Raw genomic sequence first — 14,641 nt, 5'->3', positions numbered from 1 at the left:
AGTGAACACAAAGTACTACTGTGAATCTAATGGTCAAGAATATATGTTTCTTTCAATTTTTTAAGGGTGTAAAATTTTAAGGTTGTGTGTAAGTTTTTAAATACCTATTGTAAATTTTGGACTAACTTGTTGTCTTGTGCAAGCTAGGAAATGTTTTTTCACTTAGTGAGTGGTGACTTGAAGTTATATCTCTGTACTAGTGCAATTGTAATGTTGAGGGTATTTTGAAGGTTGCAACAGTTGGAATGTAGATTTGAAGAGGTCATCTCAGGCCCTTGGCAATAGTTGTAAAGAAAATATGCAATGCTATGCAAGAGTTACTAAATCAAGACAAGATTTGAATCTGTTATTGTTCACAATATTAAAGTGGTTTGTAGGCATCGCATTTAAGGCATGTTCCATTTTCTTGAGATTTCTTTTTCAGGAAAGTAAGTTATACAAAAGGTTTCTCCATCAAGTGATATTTTTAGCACTAAGTGGGAGAAGTTTTAATGCATCTCAACATATTTTATGAAAGATAGTTTCACAAATGTATTCACATCTTGGAGTATGTTAGAGATTAAGTTGGTAGATGAGTTTTTATATCTACTGCAAGCTATAAATTTTGAAAGTTATTTTGGTGAGTTCTAAGTTTGCAAGAGATGGTAGATTTCTTTTCACCTAATATGTAGTCCATTGACCAAAATCATAGAAGCATATTGACCATTTCTACTATAGAGGATAGTCTTGTAGAGAAGAGTATCAAGTTAATAAGATTAGTCCCTTAGGTTTGCTCGCCTTGGCCTTACACAGCCTAACATGAAGTGAGTCCTGATGACTTTGTTAATGTTGGACCAGAACTAAGATTTAGCCCTGCTAAATATAGGATTTAGGGGTAAAAGTACAAAGTTGTGTCACCTTTTAGGCTGACTTATTAGAATGAGTAAATTTGAGTATTTCTATCTAAAAATCAATTTTTTTAAAACATATGATCTAGATAAATTTATTATATGTAAGTTATATATAGTCTCACTCTTTTCCAATTGGAGATGGCTATGAAATGCAAGTTTTATTCTAGTTTGTATCCAATTACTAAATAAATAAAATTATTTCAAAAATAGTGTTATTTCAATAACTCTTACTATTTTTTTTTTTAATAACACATTAACACCATTTTACAGAGCTCAGAGTCAAGAATATTCTCATATAGAGTTTATAGTGTTTTAATTAGATATAGTATATTATAATTTAAAAACTCTACAAGAATGTATTTTAACACTCGAAAATATGTCAGTTTTGAGAAAGAAAATAATATTAAATCATATCAAAAAAAATATAAAAATTACATGAAATTCTAGAGGAGAGAGTCCTCTTCTAGAATGTATAATTTTTCTCTTGGTTAGAATAAATTTGTTTTGAAAAATGTGGTGGGAGATGAACATTATCGATTTCAGGCGAGTTGAATTTTGAATCATTATAAAAGAGATAATATAGGTCTAAAGTTGATTTTTATTTTTGGTTTTTCTAGCTATATATGTTATCTATAACATAGTTTAAGATCAAAAGGAAATAAATTTATTTCCTTATAGTTTTGTGGTGGGAACTAGATCCCCAATTCTCAACATTTTTTAGTAGCTAAAAAATTATCTTTAAAAATTAGGAAAACATATAAATTCTTATTCCAAATAATTATTAAGGATTATAATCCTAAACTTTATCCATTTCTACACATTTCATTAGTTTACTTCATTTTCAAATTCAAAATAATAATACCAATTTTATGTCATTGAAGGTGAATAGCTATATTTTTGTTAGCCTTTTCCTTTACAAAACGGTCACACAAGTTTATGCTTTCACCCTTAGCTCATCCTTAGGCTTGTCCCTATCTTACACTTCCTATTATTAGGTTTAAACCCACCTGATATGTTTCTTACCTAGAAAGAACTCCAACACAATCCATAATGAAGTTTCCTGCTAGATTAAATGCTATCTAAAAATGATGCTTGACTCTCTGAATGGAGGAAATTCTTTGCCAATTGAGCTCCCAAATAAAATTCTCTATGAATCGAGTGGCAAAAGAAAATGAAAATGAGAAATGGGCACCAAACTCAAGGAAACACATGGACCCGACTAGAAATAAAATTGGGTTTCTCAAAAGTTGCAATAAGAATAGCTTATTCTTATTCCACCTTTTTCTAGGAAGTTTGCTTTGTCCATTTTGGGTCAAAATGAATAGAAAAAGATTCTAATTCTAATTTTATTTTTTTTCAAATAAATGCTAAATTCGTCAATGCAAATATACAACAATTACTATTCTGACCCAATTCCAACAACCAAACGGGGTCTAAAAGAATAAGTCCTCCCATATGGGATAGAAACAACCACGGATTTGAATAATGAACCATGATAAATTGAGACCATAGAACTTTCCACCACTTTTTGTGGTAAGCATCAATACAATCATACCTAGGCATTTATATGGATTTTATCATAGAATTCCAAAGCTATGCAATCTCATCGTCACTCCCAAGCTTGCTAGTGATGATCTCCTCTCATCTCAAGATACCCACATCCCCACTAGTGTTAATCAAATTGTTCATTAGAATGGTGTATCTTGTAATGGGATTCACTTCATCTTGGGAGCAGATCTCTAGAGAAACCAGGTTTCTGAGTATAACTTCAAATCTCTTATCTACTTTCAACTTTAGTAAATATAGTATGGAATCACTCTTTTCAAACTTAATGTGACTAATCCCTAATTTATCACCCTGCAATTTCTTGAATCTAACTCCCATTTTATTTAGTTACTCTACTATTGGAACATGTTTCCCTATATCCTTCTCAGAATAAGACCATCATGGGATTCATCTAATCTCTATAAAAATGGGAATAGGAATACCTATTCTCGAATAGAAAATGGGGTTACATATTTCTATTCTTGTTTGGTTCACGCAGAATTTGATGTACAATTCACATACTCAAAAAATTATGTTTTCTAAAATAAAAAAATTGGAATATGAATATGTATTCCTATTCCACCTATTTAGGTAGAATAGAAAATCCTCATTTTTAAGCCAAAATTGGAATATGTATTCCAATTTTATTCCTAATCCAATTCTGATTTGGTGCATCTAAACAAATAATTCAACATTTTAAGAATATACATATGCCTATTCTATTTTTATTCCTATTGCCAAACAAGCCCTTAATAATCAGCGCTTCCTACTGTTGGATTTCCTTGTTCGTGCAAGGTACTCGTGGGCTTGCTGGATTACATAATATTTGTCTTTGGTATGGATGCTCTTTAAAAGAAGATAGACTAAAGCTGCAAAATTTCTTGTCCAATAATGTTGGATGGGACGATGTCGACGCACTCCGAGCTCAATGAAATGAATCTATACCCTACGTGGTTGGAAATTTGCATCGATGGTGTATCTCACATAAATATGACGATGTATGTATTTATTTATTAATATAGTAATGAAATAATAATATAATAAGAGGCAATCAAATTTTTATTTGATTTTTAGTATATCCTAGTGTTCAAGCTCTTTTTTGCCTTTTTTTATTTTAAAAGGGTGTTAAAAGTTTCTCATTAGTAGTTTTGGTTATTTTTCACATAAAATGATATCACTTGTACTTCTAGTTATTCTTCATATAAAATGATATTACTTGATAAACATAAAATAACATAATTTAATATGCTTTTGTATAATTTTTTGCATCTTTATATCATTGTGGACACTAAATATGAAGATCAAATTAGTAAAGCATCCATAAAAATCTATTATGATAAGTAAAAATGATTTTTTGTAGGATGTGTACAAAGTTACAATTTTTTGTAGAGAATAGTCGCATCCAACATAAGTTCCCAACAAAGAATTGTCACCAAGATCTTTAATAAAAAATTTCTTTGATACTTCAATTTACGGATCTCTAAATGAAGAAAAATAGGACTATGAATGTTCAATGGTGGAAGGGCTTAGTACCTGACCATATTCTAATGATTGTTTACTCGTTGCTCTCTCAACCTCCCAATCACTAAAGCTAAAGAAATTAAAAAGATCATAACTAAAAGCTTATTACTAAATTTTACATATACCAATAATTGCCCACTTACATACCCTTAGTAGAGCTAACATTTGTAGAGATTAATTGGAAGAGTTGAACAATTCTATCAGTACCCATAGTGCATAAGTATTGCAACATTTGTACATAAGTAATGGTAATTCTTGAGGTAGTTGTATTGCATAATAATTGTGACATGTTTCAATAGATGCCACACACTACTCTGAAATGACCACTATTTGACACTTGAGCACATAATGTATTTCACAACATGTAGCATTACTAGCCATAACATAAATTTGCATACTTATTCTTGAGGTGGTTGTACTGCACAAATACTTAGACATGTTTAAGCAAATATCAAGCATTGTTTTGAAATGGCAATTTTTTAACCCTTAATGCATAATATATCCCACAACATAAATTTTCTAGTTGATTCAAATATTTTGTAGAGTTATTACATGTCTACATATGCATCTATATACTTTAAAGTGTCATCACATATAGCTCTATTTGGTTTTGGCGGATATTGTTAAGAGTTTAAGGATGATTTTCCTCTATAATATTGTTTCTATTAATTTTTATTGTTGAGGTTGCCTTGTTTAAAAAAATTAATGTCTATAATAAATGTTATTGGATTAATTAGGGATCCTTGTAGCCTCTATAGTTTACTTCAACCTCATTTTTATTACCAAATGTACCCTCCTATTTATCTAAGAACCTATAACTAGATGCCCATTCAGGCCCCATTTGAGCATGTATGGGCTCTCAAAATTATTTACGGTACCTAGTCAACATATTCAACAATGTCACCTCTAAAATGTGAACTAGAGAATAGTCTTAATGATTTTGTAGGAATCAAAATTCTTACTTTCCCTCTTCAAGTTTTTGTATTCAATTTTTTTGTGAGGGTTATATAAGAAACCTACTTCTTCTCATGATCTATAATTAAGAGGCTCACAAAAATAAATTGTACTTAACCCAAATGATAGCTTTTTCCCAATTACAATAGGGTATGGTTATGTTCATTCACAATTAAAATTACAAAGTCAAGCTCACTAAATCCTTAACACAATTTAGTGACTTTCAATAATGACATAAATATCATAATAAAAACTCAAAAGAAATAAAATATTAAAAAGAATGAAAGAGAATTATAAGAATAATAAGGAGAGAAGTCACTAGCTTAATAATAAAGTTTGGTCAACATGAGCTATGCCTCTTGGTCTGCTTCTCAATGTTAAACCACCCTTTTAATGACACCAAGATTTTTGACGTTACTTTTTACATCATCCAGTCATCAAACCTGCATTATGATTCCTCTCATAGTCTCTCAATACCAAAGACTCTTTTACATTTTCCTTTATGTGAATCCAAGATACATGCTTAACATTCCTTTCAATCCAAATTACACTTAAGGGATTACAAAATAAAAACTCTTCATCCATACATCAACCTCCAAAATTCATTATTTCATTAACATGCCCAATTTTCTTCAAAAAGAAAATAGAAATTGCCTTTATAAAAAAAAAATCCCCATTGTATATGCTTTTACATTATATATAAGTGTTTAACAATAATTTAAATTCTGGTGGGCTGTCTAGGGTTTTGATAGGAAGGTATCTTTCTCCTCCTTAGTGTGGTGTTTATCACCTTTTTTGGGTCTATGATGTTGGGCCAACTAGTTTATTTGCACAACTATTGGGTATGGTTGCCCTCTTCTAGCTGTTGTTGGTGCTTTATTTGTAGTGTAAATAGCCACTTTACATATTTTTTAGGATTTCATAAATATGGGGATAGAATTGTGTAAATAATAACTGTTAAAGCATTTTGAAAATTGCAGTGATGGTCATTCAAGATCTATTTGTTGAACTAATATTTAACACTTTCACTTAAAATTGTTGTACGAGTCTAATGATTGTATCAAACATTAATAGGAAACAATTCTAAAAGTCTAAGAAATGAGCTAAACATGGTATTGAAGTATATGAAGAGCCTATTAGTTTTTTATCTTTTAGTCTAGTGTTTCTCTTTTACCAATTTGGCTCAATTTCTTGTAGATTGTATTCAAAATATAAACCTTCTTCATTAGAGACATTGTTTATATTTTCAAAAAGATTTCTATTTATTATTGTTTACTTAGGTAAAAAGGTTTTTTGATCCTCAAAATCATAGAAAAAAATATACCATTTCTTTTCAATTTTTGAAATTTAATAGTTAAACTTGATAATAGCTATGGTGTAGACTCTCAACATTTTGGTGAAAGTTCCTATGCAAATTCGTTAAAGATTTATTCTATACTATCAACAAAAGAGCCAAATCAAAATCTATTTTGATAGGAGGAAAATTACTTTTGGTCTCACACATGTTGATTATTTTGTTTCCCCCTTTGTCACTTTGATAGGTTGAATATATTGAATTCTACGATATTTTTATTTACTTATCCATGTTTATGCATTTTTAATTTTTAACTTTTAATTTTTTTCTTTTAGATTATTTGAGCTATTAGTATTAAGTTGAAGTGTTAAATAATTAAAAAATTATATTTTATTTTGGCTTCATTTCAATTACATTGACTTTAAATTGTAGTTAATGTATGGCTAGTGTATTTATATTTCTAAAATTAATATACTTATTAAGCTCAGTTTGATCTTATCTTTCTATATTTATAGGATTTGGTTTCAATATTTAATTTCTCTATGTTTATATGGATCTACGATGCATCACAAAATGCAACTTGGTTCAATTTAACTATGAAAAATTGATCATTGCATTTTTTAAAGTCAAACTTTAAATTGGGTTATATTCTTACATTATAACTTCAAATGGATTTTTTTTAAAATTCTATTCAAGGATGCTATAGAAAATGACAAAGCAATAATTCATTTCAACATCATATAATAAAAAAGTGACCTAATTCTCATTCTTCTTGTTATAACTTTCAACTATTACTTACAAGCATTTAGTATCACATCCGTAAATATGAAAATAGGTGCGGAGAAATGTTTTTCATGTTTTTGTGTTCTTTTTAGTTTTTGTTCAAAAGATTAAATCAATCCAATTAAGGGCTCAACCAAAGGGAATAAATTTTATGAGTAAAATCTTAAGCAATGTCTAAGTCCACTAGTTTCCTTGAAAATTTAGTTTTAGAGAACATGGAGAACTAATTTTTCACAATTATAATGTCCCTTAGACCATTTATATCAAAAGACAATTTATGTCATGTAGTTATATTAGTTTTGTGCTGCACTTTTGACATAAAGTATTTTTGAACCACAATTTTAATCTTAATTAAAGCAAAGTCTGATTTATCAACTATTTTACTACGACCAAACTAGATTTAATATCATAAAATTATTTTTGATCATAGAATAATAATTTATAGTCTGATCTCACCAAGTCATACATGGACCTAAACAACCTTAATCCATCATTGCCATTTCAAAAGATCCTATATACAAACACCCATACATAATAACTCAAAAATATATATAATTGTATGCAAGAATCATGTATACAAACACCCATACAAAATAACTCAAACATAAGAAAATTAAAAATAAATGTATTGCTTTCTTCTACGTTAGATTCTACAACTATAGATTATCAGAACACTTACAAAAGTCATACATATAATTGTATGCAAGAATCATATACACAAACACCCATACAAAATAACTGAAAAATTAAGGAGACAAAAAATAAATGGTATTGCTTTAGATTCTATGTTAGATTCTACAACTATAGATTATTAGAACACTTACAAAAGTCCTTTAATATTAGATAAGAAGGAGAATCATAAAATATAAATATAAATATTCAACTACTTAACATATAAACATTAACAATAACAAAGATTGATCAAATCTTTGTGAATAAAAAATGTCTCACAATAATTTAAATAAAAATTATTTTATTTGAACTAATTTTTATTTACATATTTAATTGTTAATATCTAATTTCATAAAATATTCTTAAAGTTTTGTTTTTTGTTTGATTCAAATTCCACATAAATTACACACACGATTTCTAATAAAAAACTTGGTGATAATAATGCTTCATACAAAGTCAGATCACTTAATATTTGTTAGTGTAGTTTTTTATTTTTCCTATTTTGCTAGGTTTTTCTTAAACTTTTAATAATCTCGCTTAGGTTAATAAAGCATGTCTTATTAGGTGAATGGTTGTGAGGTGTCACCTTCCTACATGTGAGCATCCATTAGCTATCTTGGGAAGATACTTTGCTATCTTTAGTCTGATAGATGGTGACTCCTCATTGGTTGGTGTTGCCACCTCCTCCCTCTTCCTAGCCTATATAAGCATGCTACTTGGCTTGTATTTGTATCTCTTGTTTTATGCATCCTCTTAATGCTATTTTGTTTCCAGAATTTGCATTACTCTCTTGGAGACTAACTCTGTGTTGCTATTTTCATTTTGTATCATTGCATTCATAGTTTAGATATTTATTCTTTGCACTAGTTTTTTGGGTTATTAATCTTCTCAGATTTTAACATGATATCAAAGTTTTTCTATGTGGAAGAGTAGATTTTAGTTTCCTTATTTGAGAGATTCGGGGGGGGGGGGGGGGGTGCAGGGCTAATAAATTTTATTGTAGTTTTTTGAAAAATGAAGTATGCTCTTCTCTTGCTTCTTTGGATGATCTTGAGAATCAAAAAAGTTTTGACAAAAACGATTTTTCTCTAGGGTTTCAATCTCAAATCTGACAACCAACTTGCATATTTGGAGTTTTCAATCAGTATTGCAAGTTCTAACATGCCATTGATGGAATTAGGAAGCTAATCCAGCATTTGCATGTCATATTTTGGTTGCTGGGGTCGTTTCTTGATTTTTGGAGCCATTTTTTACTATTAAAGGCGTCTGATTTACACTACAACAACATCTTCTATACATCAACAAGAAAAATTCTTTCTGGGTTTTGTTCATAGCCCCGAAAAACCATCTAGGTATCTTTTAGATTTTGCATGCAATCTATATATTTTGCAAGATCAAGCGTGAAAAGCTACAGCCGTACCCCTCTCCGTTGACAATCGCAAATTTGAACGCAATTTTCAAATGTCTCATTCTTGCTCATACAGACTCCAATTTTAACGATTCCTTTTATGACCTTGGCTATTTTTTTCTAATATATCCACTAGTGGAGTTGTTTTTTTATTTTCATGCATAAATTTTTTAGAAATTGCAAATTCTTGGCCGTAACTATGCACAGTTCTCATTTTGGAAACTTCAGAAGATCATAACTTTCTCATACGACCTCGTATCAAGGTGATTCTTTTTTGAAAGTGCATGATTTTTCGAGTAGATCACAGTGGTGCTATTTGTTTCCTTAATTATTGTGCCTAAGTTTCACTTTCAACATATTCTCTTCATGAGGGTTTGTAATGCATTAACATCAAGACCACTAATCATTTCTTTCTAGTGATAGTTGTAAACGCACTAAAATAAAGTGCCAAATCATATTTCTTTTGGGGGGGTTCTTTGATTGAGTAGAAAGGGGGGGCATTGTCATGATTGGGTTCTCATCTTTTTAGCATTTCTTCTCTGCATTTCTTCATCATGGATCAAACAAATATGCCCATCCTAACTCCATACAATTACTTTGAGTCGAAATCACACATGAAAATTCACTTAAGGAAAGTGGGATTAAGTAGGATAACTATGAGACTTGAAACTAAACCTGATAAAGATGAAGATAAGCCTAAGTGGTTTAACAAATGTGATGAGGCATATGGAACATTGTATTTGTCTATTTCTCCTGACTTGCTATTTCACATTGAGTCTTTGGATACACCAAATGAAGTATGGACAAAGCTAGAAACACTATTTGGCACACAAGATTCAATGAGGGGTTGTATGTTGGAAAATGAATTCATTAGTTTAAGTCCAGGCAATTTCAACACAATCTAAGATTTCTTCACGAAATTGAAATTAGTAAGGCTACAGTTAAAACAATGTGGAATTGAAAAGAAAGATGAACAACTGATTCTTAGTATTCTCTCTAAGCTAATCTAATAGAATATTCTGTGTTTGTCTCTACCTTCTATGCTACTAAGGGTGCACTTAGTACTCAATTCACCATGCCATCTCTAGATGATTTTTCTGTCAATCTCACTCAAGAACAAGACAAGCTAATCAAGATGGGCACTCTTAAGTCCTCTAAGTCACATGCCTTAGCAACCAACCAAGGCACAAAAGAACAAAAAGGACAAAGTAGTAACAACAATAGTAAGGATGAAAAATAAAATAATAGTGAGGAAAGGAAGGGTAAGATACCAATTGCTTCAAAAGAAACTATTGACACCTCATCCTCTAAGGGTGATAAGCCTAAGAAAGAAAAGGTTAAATGTGCCTATTGTAAAAGACTCGGTCATGATGAACATAAATGTTTGAAGAAACAAATTGATCACTTGACATACATTCTTGAGAAGAATAATATTAGTGTTCTTGAATCTATCAAACAAAGTTCTAATGAAGAGTCTAACAAGGAAAAAGAAAACAACAAGGGGAAAGGAAAGGGCAAGGCTCTTGTTGTAGTTGCTTCCTCACCATCCACTTGGGTTCTTGATTCGGGTGCTTCGCACCACATGGCTTCATCTAAGGAAGAACTTGTATCCTTGGAGCCATGTACTATGCCTTCTATTTTGATGAGTGATGACACTCCTATTAAGGTGTGTGAAAGAGGGTATGTTGATGTGGGGGATGGCACATTCCATGATGTTCTTTGTGTACCCTCATTATCAACTAATCTCCTATCAATATACCAGATCACTCGAATAGGTTTAGACAAGTGGGTTGAGTTCACTCCTGATTCAGTGGAGATACGTGAGATGCATAGTGATTCTGTAGTTGTAGTTGGGAGAGCAGATCATCAGTCACTACTCTATTTGTTTCCTCACTTTGTTCCTAATACTCCTTCATCTGTTTTGCTCACTCACTCTAATGATGTGAGTAAATTATGGCATGAACGGTTTGGCCATCTTAACTTTCACTATTTGCATTAGCTCAACCAGCAGAGCATGGTCACAGGGTTGCCTTCGGTTCAATTCTCAGGAGGTGTTTGCCAAGGTTGCATTCTTGGTAAGCATCCTAAGGAAAATTTTGACAAAAGTAAGGCTGGGAGAGCTTCACAGATACTAGAGTGAGTTCACAGTGATTTGGCTGGTCCATTTCAATATCCTTCTTTCAGCAGGGCCTGATATGTCCTCACATTCATTGATGACCTTTCTCGATATACATGGGTGTACTTCTCAAACAAAAGTCAAAGGTATTTGATCATTTTCAAGACTTCAAATTTTTTTTATAAAAGCAATTTGGGAAAGCCATCAAGGTTTTGCGCACAGACAATGGTGGTGAGTATGTCAACCATCGGTTTGAAATATTTTACACTTTAGAGGGGATTGATTTACAATATTTAGTTCCATAAAATCCTTAGCAAAATGGTGTTGCAGAATAGAAGAATAGATCCTTGAAAGAAATGACAAATTGTATGATTCACTCTAGATCTCTTGCACCACAGTATTGGGCAGAAGCCATTAACTGTGCTTGTTATATCCAAAACTGTGTTCCTCATCGAGCCTTGAAGGGAGTTACTCCTTTTGAAGCTTGGAGTGGTCGAAAACCATCAATTAAGCACTTTTGAGTTTTTGGCTCCCTTGCATGGGCCCACATTCCTACAGAGAAGCATAAGGCCTTGGATCCACAAAGTAGACCTTGCATATTTGTAGGTTATCTTGATGGTGTGAAGGGTTATCGGTTGCTCCACTGTACTACACATGAGTTATTCATTGAGAGGAGTATTTAGTTTGAGGAGGGATCTTCAAGCTCACTTTCTATCACTTCTCCAACTCCTTCTACCTTGACATTAGAGTCACTTGGAATACATGACAGATCTTCTAATGATTCAGATTCACCTGAATAGTCTTCTACCTCTACTTCTGATGCAGAAAGTGATTCAGAGAACTCATCTCCTTCCTCTCCTAGTCATCATTCAGAGGTTAATGATTCCCCTCCAGATTCTCCATCTTCCTGTCCACTTGGGATCTTGTCCCTCTTCCTAAAGGAAGAAAATTTTTTCAATGTAAGTGGATCTATAGGACAAAATTTGTAGCAGATGGGTTAGTTGACAAACACAAGGCTCGCTTGGTCGCCAAAGGATTCTCCCAGGTTCCTGGGATTGACTACTGTGAGACTTTTGCGCTAGTTGCCTGAATGAATTCCATTTGAATTGTTCTTGCCATTGCTATAGCTAATTGTTGGGAAGTACATTAGATGGATGTGAAGAGTGTGTTTCTTCATGGTGACCTTCATGAGGAGATCTACATGGAGTAGCCATAGGGCTTCCTTCATGATTCTTCACTTGTGTGCCATCTTCAGAAGTCTCTCTATGGCCTCAAACAGGCTCCTCAGGCCTGGTATGCCAAGATGGACTCCTTCCTTCAATCAATTGGGTTCACTTGGTGCCATTTTGATCATAATGTCTACATTTTGCAACAGGGTGATTCACTTCTATTTTTGGTTTTGTATGTTGATGACCTACTGATCATAGAAAGTTCTTCACCCACCATTAAGGCTGTCAAAGTGGCCCTTCAGGATAGTTTTTTGATGACTAACTTGGGCCTGTTGCATTACTTTCCTGAGATTGAGATCCTTCAGTCTCCTTCTAGGATCACCATCACACAATCCAAGTATGCTCTAGATTTACTCTCGAGGTTTCATATGGGTGATTGTAAGCCTGCTCTGACTCCCTTCCTTTTTGGAGTCAAACTTGAGGCTCAATGTTCTTCTCCACTTGTTGATGGTACTTTGTACCACCAACTTGTTGGGAGTCTCATTTATCTAACTTATACGAGACCTGACATCTCCTATGCTATAGGCATGGTCTCTCGATTCATGGAGGAGCCCCATGAGTTGCATTGGAAAGCAGCCAAGTAGATCCTTCACTACATTTAGGGTTCTCATAGTTGTGGGATTCAATACACAATAGGTATTGAGCTTGATTTGGTGGGCTACACGGATTTTAATTGGGCAAGTGATTCTGAGGATCGCAAGTCTACTTCAGGGTATAGCTTCTCACTTGGGTCAAGTCCTGTTTGTTGGTCGAGCAAAAAGCAATCTGCTATTGCTCTATCTTCTACTGAGGCTAAGTATCAGGGGGCTATAAATGCTGCCACTAAGGCCATTTGGCTTCAACATCTTCTCACTGAGTTTGGTATCCAGATTAGATGGCCATTAGTCATATTTTGTGACAACCAGAGTGCCATTTAGATCTCACAAAATTTGATTCATCATCAGTGGACCAAACACATAGAGGTCCACATGCACTACATCCAGGAGCTCATCCATGGTCATGTCATTGACCTTGGCTATTGTCTGACTTCTGAGCAAGTTGCTAATATCTTCACCAAACCCTTCACTGAGAGCAAGTTCCTTCATTTGCGAGCTTTTTTGGGGGTGCGGGATGCTTCATCTTTTGCAGGGGCCTCTTTCTCTCACTCGGAGTCCTGACTTTTTTTTGGGGGGTCTCTTTTCTCTCTTTTTTGAGAAATCTTATGTACATGGGTACCTCATTAGGCTTGACTTGTCGGGACCCATCTCTACATCCACCTAAGCTTCGCTTATGGGGGGGTGTTAGTGTAGTTTTTTATTTTTCATATTTTGCTAGGTTTTTCTTACACTTTTAATAATCTCGCTTAGGTTAATAAAGCATGTCTTATTAGATGAATGGTTGTGAGGTGTCACCTTCCTACATGTGAGCATGCATTAGCTATCTTGGGAAGATACTTTGCTATCTTTAGTTCGATAGATGGTTGCTCCTCATTGGTTGGTGTTGCCACCTCCTCCCTCTTCCTAGCCTATAGAAGCATGCTACCTGGCTTGTATTTTTATCTCTTATTTTTTGTATCCTCTTAATGCTATTTTGCTTCTAGCATTTGCATTAATCTCTTGGAGACTAACTCTATGTTGCTATTTTGATTTTGTATCATTTACATTCATAGTTTAGATATTTATCCTTTGCACTAGTTTTATGGGTTATTAATCTTTTTAGATTTTAACAATATCCACCCACCTCACGCTTCAACTTCATTAATACAAAAGAAATGTTAAAGGTGTTAAGGGTGACCAAAAATAATAGAATAGAAGACAAAATGTCTATTTGACTTGGCATGATTCAAAGAGGCAAAATACTTCAACTCCTGTTAACCCTAAAAGAACAAGTCCTCCCATAAGAGATAAAAAAAACCATGGCTTTGAACAATGAACCATGATAAATTGAGCCCACAAAACTTTCCACCACTTTTTGCAGTAAGCATTTATGGATTCAGCAACCTCATCAATAGGATTGTACCTAGGCATTTATGTGGCTGTTATCATAGAATTTCAAAGCTGTGCAATCTAATCGTCACTCCCAAGCTTGCTAGTGATGATTTCCTCTCATCTCAAGATACCCACATCCCCACTAGTGTTAATCAAATTTTTCATTAGAATGGTGTATCTTGTAATGGGTTTCTCTTCATCTTGAGAGCAAATCTCTAGAGCAACTAGGTTTCTGAGTATAACTTTTGATCTCTTATCTACT

General features: G+C 32.9%; 1 pseudogene; it reads right to left on the bottom strand.

Moving 5' to 3' along the window:
- Positions 1-14,641, bottom strand: part of LOC149549874 (uncharacterized) — a 70,903-nt pseudogene that overhangs the window by 55,160 nt on the left and 1,102 nt on the right.

Source organism: Cupressus sempervirens, chromosome 7 (genome assembly GCF_028749045.1).
Source record: "Cupressus sempervirens isolate cs-2001-9-10 chromosome 7, ASM2874904v1, whole genome shotgun sequence".
NCBI lineage: Eukaryota > Viridiplantae > Streptophyta > Pinopsida > Cupressales > Cupressaceae > Cupressus > Cupressus sempervirens.
This window is presented reverse-complemented; position numbering and strand designations above follow the sequence as displayed.